Genomic DNA, 7,590 nt, shown 5'->3' with positions numbered 1-7,590 from the left:
CCTTAAACCTATGAATTCATTCACTTGATACTGGTAAGGTGGCCCACAATGAATGAGTAATGAGTTTTGGATTATAGTCATTTCAACAGTAGTTTAGACCAGCTGGTGCTTCAGCAAACAGGTCAAAGCTGGAAAACTTCAAGTTGCATTTTACATACCCACGATGTTTCTAATATTATTATTAAACATTAAAAATTAACTTTATGTCCTTTTCAGACAGATGAATTTTCTATAAAATTTAAAGCTATCATAAGGCTTTTAATTAGTTCTAAGTTCAACCAGAAAAATGTTATAAAAAAAACTTCTTTGAAACAAATGTTATAAAAAAAAAGAACAGTAAATGAACATAACAATAAGTGTTATAAATAAATGTTATAAAAAAGAAGACTGAGTAGAAGTTGAAAGACTAGATGAGACAGTAATGAGCAATTTGTTTGACTTTGGTATAGGAGCAAGTTCTCTTTTATTCTCTTTTAATTATGTTCTTTGGCAGCTATGAAATTGCCCTGGTTACATTCCATTATTGCTCATTAGCATGTCAGTTCATAACCTTTTTGATTTGCTAAAACTATTTTGTTTATATTATTTAAATAACTGGCAGAGTGAGGAGAAACATAAACATCTGATAATGTAAATTGCAAAGAATTGTACTTTTTTATAACACCTGATAACGACTATTTCTCTTTTGCCTGTTGAAGAGATTTTTCCCACCCTCAAGCAGCATGCATAATGCTTCTTTAGCACTTAAAATTAACTAGTACCTATCTTTATAAGAAGCCAGTTTTTCTTCTTTGCTTAGCTCAGCAGCTGCTTTTGCTGTGAACCTCTTCCCACTCCCATATTTCAAAGTCATTGATTAGTATTCAGTTCAGATTCTTAAAATGTTGACCTGTTGTTAAAAATATCCTGAGTTCAGAAGGCCTGTACAGTGTGAACCTGTGGAAATGATTTCCCAGCAGGAAAGGCACTGTATTCTCTTTGTGCCAGCAAATTAATTCAATGGACATAATAAGACTTAAATTCTGGGGTCTGTTGTGTGCTCTCATTGTGACTACTTGAATTTTGTGATAATTTCATATTTTTTGACTGTTTAAAGATGTTTTGCATAACTCAATAAAATGAAATGACTTAAAATTGCTATCATTGTTATATTGAATAATGGTCCTTAAACATGTCATCTTTATCTGGAGAGGATGTGGAGAAACTGGAACCTTTGTGCACTGTTGGTGGGAAATGTAAAATAATACAGCCACTGTGGAGAACAGTATGGCAGTTCCTCATAAAATCTGAAGTAGAATTACCATGGAATCCAGCATTTCCACTTCTGGGTATATGCCCAAAAGAATCGAAAGTAGGGTTTCTAAGAGATACTTTCACACCTGTTTTCATAGAAGCATTACTCACAATAGCCAAAAGGTGGAAGCAACCTGAATTCCATCCAGGTGAGTGGATAAACTAACTGTGGTTTATGTACATACAGTGGAATATTATTCAGCCTTAAAAGGTAGGGAAATATTCACACACGCTACAACACGGATGGACCTTGAGTACATATGCCAAGTGAAATAAGTCAGTCATGAAAGGACAAGTACTGTATGATTCCACTTATACAAGATACCTGCAGTAATCAAATTCGTAGACAGAAATCACATTGGGGGTTAACAGGGGCTGGGTGGAGGGGAAAATGGGGAGTCATTTAATGGGTGCACAGTTTCAGTTTTGCAAGATGAAAAGAGCTGTGGAGATGGACGGTGGTGATGGCTGCACAGCAATGTGAATGTATCTGATACCACTGAACTGTGCATTTAAAAATGGTTAAGATGCTGAATTTTATGTGTATTTTACCACAGCAAAATTTTTTAAAAAAATTAATATAAGAAGCATGTTTGAAAATACAAGCACAGTTGGTGACTAAACACCATTCAAAACTCCTTATAAACAAGGTTTTTACAGGTAATTGAAGTGTTTTGCATGTGTAACACCTGGGGGAGATAGGTAGAACAAAATTCAGATGGGATGGTCGATGTTGATTCAGTTATATGCCCAAATTTCCCCCCAAACACCAGGATAAAAGGCAAAACACCTGTTCCTGAAGTGCCGTTTGTGCGTTTGATTCTGCAACAGACACAGTGACAACAGTGCCCACAAGAGGGCAGTGGTTTCTCTCTTTTCACACATCGAGATGGATTCACTATTCGTGACTAACACAAAGTTGTTATAGCAAAGTCTTGGCAATTGTGTTAATTTCGTACCATACAGAAAGAGAAATTAAAAGTGGTTTGTCTTCAGTAGTAACAGGAGGATTTCTTGCACTTGAGGTTGCTAAGTGAGAGAAGGGCCCTTTATGAAACCTGTAAGTGAGGACACTTTCATCGGCTCTGAGTTTTAGGATGTGTGGTGAGTGACGCATCTTCAGAACAATTTAGCTTAAAATAGTTTTGAGATTCAGCAGGAAATAATTCTGGAATGTACACCTCTTGCACAATTTAACATCTCTGTTTTGCAGGGAGAGAGTGTTTAAATTACAACATTGTTTGACAACAGTTTTACTATATAAAGGATGGTTTCTAAACAAACCGAAGACCTGACTCATGCATGTTAACAATCTCTATTGTTTGAGCTCAGTCACTGGAAAGACTGGCTACTCCGGGTTTAGTACTGATGAAACGGAAGTTGTTTTCTATTATAAAGTTCAACATCCTATCTTTCAAAAATGGCAGGAATTTCTTATTTTCCAGATACTGTTTCCAGTATTCATGTTTAATTTTTTCTGATAACCATTGGTAATCTTTCTGAATAGCCCCGTAAGTGTATTCTTTATGAGTACTAGTTATTAAAGGACATTGTTATTTCTATTTAAACATGTTCAATCAAGGCCTTAGGACATCTGGCTTATCTAATTGACTACTTCCACATTTCCCCATCCTTTTATTGCAGTTTATTTTTGAGTGTATCAAATAAACACAGATTTTAACCAGCAGCCTAGATTATGATGCTACTTTTAGTGACTTTTGTATCGTTTCCAAGGCATGATTATGATTGGGGACCTGGTTCCTAATAAATCATTATCTTTTAAAGTTGCAGAATTTAGGATTTCAAAAGATGCATATCCTTATTTTTCTGTGCAATGCAGATAGTACACGGGATGCTCACCGTGCTTGTCGGGACAAAAACTGCAGTAAAACACATCCTAATTGAGCCACAGTGGGTGGAAGCTGCTCACAAGAGATCACACAGAAAAGCTGCAGATAGTTCTCTTAGTGAAATACGCCTCTTAGGAGCAACCAAATGAGCCCAAATGGCATGTTGCTGTCATTTCCTCTTAATGAAGTATGACAGTTTGTGTATGAGCCCAAAGGTCGCTGATTAAAAGACTTATCCTGATAATTATTATAGTTATACCCCAAGGCCTGAACTATCAAAAACAGTAAAGTAACAGAAATTAACTTACTAGACAATGAATTACTTCACATCAATCAGCATTAGTCACTACATTCCATAGAAAAAGTTGTATTTTCTCTTGCTCTTCCAAGGTAGCCCTTTCACTAAATGGAAATTGGAGAACTTTAAACACATAGTTTGTGGAAAGAAGCTCATCTACTGTTTTATGGCACGAGAACCACTTTCCCTCTAAAAATGAAGAAACATGCTTATAGCGTTGAGATTGTCTGTGAACACTGACACTTTTAAAAGGAATCCAAGGAGTTTTCAGTTACATAAAAACAATCATTTTGTCAGTTAAATAATTTGTCTTAAGCAGAAAAAAGAAAAAGTCTTGTTACTCTGGTACACCTAGGTTTGCTGCTCTTATAGAAGGATTTAAATACAGCTGCCCTGAGAGATCAAAAATCGATTTAAAATGGAATACAGGAACAAAGATGTGTGTTCTGTGTCTGCTACAGAACATCATTAGTCTGTGGCCTCCTGATGCCAATGCCCTAAAAAAAAAAAAAAAAAGAAAAGAAAAAAGCTAATATTTGAAAGTAGGAGTCTCTCAGAGGTGGTGGAGGAAGCTGGACAAGTTTATCAGTGATTGCAGACAATTTAGCTTAAGATCCTGGCACATTTACCCCCGGGACAAACACTGAAAGCCCCTGGGCCAGCCCCACCTGACTTCGAAACTGCATACTCTCCCCTAAAAATGGCCACGATCACTGACCTCACTCTTCTGACTTTGTGTGACTGCAGTTTTGGAAATGATCCCAAAGATGTTGACATAAAATGTAACACAGTATGTATTAACCCATGATATATTTGGTTACTGAATTTCGAATTCCCTCCAGATGCTAAAACTAAATGCAAGTAATTTTGAAAGAAATTATTAGCAGCACAGCAGGGTTTAGGAGCTGCCAGGTTGAGACCTGGTGCCTTTGCTGGGAGGTGTGGAGTTGACAGTCCTCTTGGGGGTGCTTCGTGCTCTGGCAGCAGCCTTGTGGAGTCCCTCCTCATCCTCCACATGGCACACCAGGCCTTCATCTGATCCAGTCATCTAGTGGATACAACCTCACCTCCTTCCCCTGATGTTCAAGGCCCTCAGCAGAGGTGGTTCATTAATCTCTCTGGGGTTCCAGTCAAGATGGCAGAATAGATGGTCCCCAGTGTCACTCTCTCCCACAAATCAACCAATTTACAACTATAAAAATGTAACAACAGCCAAGCTGGGTCTGCTGGAGCTCAGGGAAGAGGAGGAGAGACCTACGGAGTTCATGAAGATGGGAGAAAACACAATGAGAGAAAGAAAAAACTGCTCAGAGTGTTTCGGGCTGCAGCCACTTTAAGGCTGGAACTGCTGAGCACATGGAGCAGGAGCTGGCAAAAAAGCTGCTGCTGTGTCCTTCAGATGGAGTTACTTGGAGGCAGCAGGGGAGAAGAGGGCCTTGGTGGCTTCCAGGACAGCAAGACCACTAATAGGGTGGTCCCATGCAGGAGCGAGGAGCCAGAACAGCTGAAAAAGGGGAGCCATTCAGAGGCCGGTGAGTTATCACAAGGGACCGGCACACAGCCCATCCCATGGGAAGTGTTTGCAGTACGGGCATTGGGCAGACGGGCCCACCAGGAGAACCCTGGGACAGAGCAAGGACAGCTGACCCGCTCCCCAATCAGCACAGGGCCACTGAGAGGAGACTGGTCAGGAATGCAGAGTTGCATGGGGTGCAGTTTGATGAAAAAACTCAGGCCCAGATCAAAGTTTCTATACAACCCAGACCCACCTGGTCTCTGGAGAGCCAGAAGTACCTATAAGGTCAACCATTAAACCCTGAGCTGCACAAAAATCCTTCCCTAGGGAAACAGCAGCAAAGCAGCAATTTAGCTCAACCACAGAGCTCAAGTACAGGTTCCCACAGGAAATTCCCCCGTTTTAGAAGTAAGAAAAGGACAAAAAATTAGTTCCGGCCCAGGCACACCACCAGTGCCTCAGGGACCCACCCAGGGAACCAGGGAGGGCATGGATCCAGGGACCAGACCCCCCTCCCACAACTAGGCACATCACCAGCACCAAAGAGCATGCCAAAAACATCACCTCCATGTGGGTGGCCCACCACAGCCACCACAGTAACCACGGCTACCACAAAAGTGGCTAGACGCCACAACCACCACGCAGATGGCCCATCAGCCACTGGAGTGCATTGACACAAGGAGACTCACCAGCAGAGACCAAAGAAAAGAAGAGGACGTCTCTCTCCACAAAGCCCGTTCAGAGTGACAGAAGAAGCATCTGCTCTGTGATAGTATTGGGGAACCTGAACACACCTCTCAGCATTGGACAGATCATCTAGGCAACAAATCAACAGAGTAACCATTATTCTTTCAGAAGGAGAGAAGAAATCTAGGGTAATTAGTGGGGGAGGGTGGGGGGAGAGGTAGAGATTGGACAAGGGGCATAAAGAATAAGTACAATTTGTAACGATATACATACTAGTAATATTGATTTGATCAACATATGTCAGCATTGAATGCCAAAAATATGTATAATCAATTTTGATTCAATAAAAAAACAACAACAAAAAAATTAAATAAATAAATCTCTCTGGGCATAAGGATTATCTAGGGAGCTTATATTTACAGGCTCCTGGACACTCCTCTCCCCCAGCCCACAAATTTAAGTCTCAGGGTGTGGCACACCAGAATCAGCTCCCGAGGCCACCTGCTCTCCAGGCTGGGTTTCTTTCCTGCTTTTACACAGGTTGAAAAAACTGAAGACTCTTTGAGTAGCCAGGCCCTCAGCCTTTTATTCTGGGTGGTTCTACCCAAAAGAGTAGCTCAGCATCTCTCCAGAGGCCTGTCAACTGGTGTTTGTTCCAGAGGGAATGGAAGAAGGCGGAGCCTCTGGAAGTGACATGTGACCTGTGTTATGGAATTCGCTGGGCCTCGTCCCCGGCATGACCACCGTGATTGCACACTCAGGTGACGTGGGAGCAGATGAGACAGCTGTTTCACAGAGGCAGTGTGGCCCATGGGAAGGGAGGGAGACAGCGAGAAGATTCTGGATCTAACTGCACAGGATTTATATTCCACATTGGACAGCATGCGGGGTCACAGAAAGCAGGAACAGGGTGAACATTCGTTTGTCTGGCTTCCCAAACTTCTTTTGTCCTGTATCAGGATGACATTCCACTCTGAGTAATGCAGACTCACTTCTGAATAAGAACAACTGGTGCTTTTTAAAAATTATTCTTTCCATGTACTGGACAGGTAGGCTGACGTTAAATGTTTGGATGGATGGATGTGTATGGATAGGTACTTGCTGATATTCAAAAAAACCCCTCAAATTTTTATTTTAAAAAAATTTCATAAAGAATCAGAAGTTAGTCATGAGAAGGTGGGGCCTTCAAATGCTGGCCAAATGGAACTTAGTTTATCAACACAACTTTCTATCCCAAGTGAAATGGGTACCAGAATTATTCTTAGTGCTTCTTTCCAACAATACATTTTTTTCTTGACATATTTTTTAATTTTTAAATTAAAAAATTTTAAGTTTTTGAGGCACAAGTTACATGCAGTACAATTCCCCCTTTTAAATGTCTGTGAGTTTTGACAAATGAATACTCATGTGACCCCCCCAGTACAACTGAGACGCAGCACACCTCCATCGCCCCACAGATCCCCTGTGCTCTTCTGCAGCTAACCCTATCCCTAGCAACCACCGATCTGTTGACTGTCTTTTCCAGAATGCACGTGGAGAGCATCGTACACTGCATGTGTGCATGTGGCTTCTTTCATTCAACACAACGACTTTGCGGTTCATTCTGCCCACGGAGCATCACCTGTTCCTTTCTTTTTACCGCTGAGCCATGGGCCCTGGATGCATTTTCTACAGGTTTGCTTATCCATTCTCCAGTACAAGGACATCTGCATTGTTTCATTTAGGAGGTTTATGAATTAAGCCATTATAAACATTTGCTTGCAGGTTTTGTATAAACATATATTTTAATTTCTCTTGGGCAAATATCCGGCGGTCATAAGGTGTGTGTGTGTATATATATATATATATATATATATATATATATATATGTTTAACTTCTTAAGAAACTACCAAACAATTTCCCAAAGCGAATGTACCATCCTGTGTCCTGCCAGCAAGGTCCGAGC

This window comes from Cynocephalus volans, chromosome 1 (genome assembly GCF_027409185.1).
Source record: "Cynocephalus volans isolate mCynVol1 chromosome 1, mCynVol1.pri, whole genome shotgun sequence".
Lineage (NCBI taxonomy): Eukaryota > Metazoa > Chordata > Mammalia > Dermoptera > Cynocephalidae > Cynocephalus > Cynocephalus volans.
Note: the sequence above shows the minus strand (reverse complement) of the source record.